Source organism: Elephantulus edwardii, unplaced genomic scaffold (assembly GCF_000299155.1).
Source record: "Elephantulus edwardii isolate Elephantulus edwardi_28Jun2011 unplaced genomic scaffold, EleEdw1.0 scaffold00219, whole genome shotgun sequence".
Classification (NCBI taxonomy): Eukaryota; Metazoa; Chordata; class Mammalia; order Macroscelidea; family Macroscelididae; genus Elephantulus; species Elephantulus edwardii.
The window spans coordinates 4,414,114-4,416,154 of record NW_006399969.1 but is presented as its reverse complement, the minus strand read 5'-3'; positions in this window follow the sequence as shown (position 1 = coordinate 4,416,154).

The window sequence follows — 2,041 nt, the reverse complement described above, 5'->3', positions numbered from 1 at the left end:
AGTGGTTGTTCTCCAGATTTCTTGGCACAACTTGGTGAGCACATCCAGGGCAACATCTGTTATCTGAAATACTTCAATTGGTATACCATCTATTCCTGGGCAGTAAATTATCTCTGGTCCATTATAGCTGTCTCTATGAGCTACGGGTTGGTAAAATACCTCAAGCAAAATACACTGTCAGTTTTGGTGAAATGCTTGAAATCTTTATGAACAGTGTAAGAAAGATAACTAACTGACAGCTATCCACTCAAACAAGAGAAGTTACCTCGTACATAATGAGGAAGAACCCACATGATATTAGGAAGCAACAGTAAAACTCATATATCATGAAAAAAGCAAAAGATGTCTCCTTCTCAAAAAGCAGACCAGATCTCACACTCAAAGAATATCTTTGGGATAGGAAAGAAGACGTAATATAACAACATAAAGTTCCAAGAATTGGAACTGGAAATCTTAAAAACGAAACAATATTCAGGAGCAATGGTTTTGAAAAATACTATATAACATGGGAAAGGTTGGAGAGCATTATGTTGAGTGAACTAATGGAGTCACATAAGGAAAAATACTGCATAAGATCATTTTGTAAAAATAGAAGGGTTACTGGTAAGATGTGTACCAAAATCCAAAGATGGAAGGGAGGGGGTCCTGAGGGTGGGGAGGAGTGGAAATCTCAAGGTTGCAGAATCTGGTGGGCAGACTGATGGAGTCAAGGAAAATGGAAAGATCCAGTGGAGACCTGGAAAGGCAGAGTCATGATGGTCATGGATCAATGAATGGTGAATAATTTTCTAAAAAACAATGTGTTGGGAGTGATACTGTGAAACACAGTGTGAATGGAGGAATGCAAAAGACACAATGTATATAAACAAAACACAATATCTAAGACTTATATATGTAAACCATTTTTTTAAATGAAAGAAAAAATAAAAGAGTTGAAACTATAAGTGAAGTTGTTCTTGTTTTTGTTGAGTGCAATTGAGTTAGAATAGACCCATGGTTGACTCTTAAGTGGGTTTTTTCAAAAGCAATAAATTCCATGGAAGTTTATTGATTATCTTTATCCTCCACAGCAACTTGTGGATTGGAACTGTGTGCCTTTAAGGTGATAGTACAGCTTCTTACCACTAAGTCAGCAAAATTCTCTATAAGAGGTACAACATATTAAAAACATCATAACAAGGAAGAAACAGCACAAAAAAACACAACACTAAGCAAATTGAAGAGAATAAAAATGTAATCCTGAATAATAAAATTAATATTACAGATGTTTTAACATGTTGAGGGGGAAAAGGAGCAGGATAGAAGAGTTGGAACAGAAAGCCAAGGAGAAGACAAGACCCTCAAAGAAGACCTCCTATAAGGAAAAGAAGAGACAAACTGAAAGAAAAATGAAGAAACGTAAGAATCATGTGGCATAACATCAAATGAAACAGTGGTTGGAATTCTAAACAAGGCTGGAATTTTAGAACAGTAGGGGGAAAGTAAAAAACTCTGAGAAAATTGTGCAAGAGCACTAGAAAATATTTTCTAAATATCATGAAAAATGGGAAAATATGTTAAAAAAATCTCAGTGAATTCCAAATACAGTAGACTCTAAAAGAAAAAGAACAAGGCATATCATAGTCACATTCTCCAAAATAAAAAGGGCAGAATAAGAAAAGCAGCTCAAGAAAAGCAAAGATTTCTTACAAAGAAAGATCCAATTGATTAAACCCTGAATTCTCAGCAAAAACTTTCTGAACAAGAAGACAATGGAATTTCATGTACAAAAAGCTGAAAGAAAATAATTGCCAGCTGAGGATACTATATCCAGCAAAACTTCCATCATAAATGATTAATTATATCATTTGGAGAAAAGTGGAAAAATAAAAAAAAAATCGTGAAAACAAAACCAATTCTACAAAAGAAAAAAACCCATAATTCATAAGTAAATCCTTCATGAGAGACCAATAAAAGGATCAAAGTAATAGCAACACATAAAAAAAGAATTGAGCAAAATGTCAATGAAAAAAAATTGGTCTGACAGTAATCACACTGAATG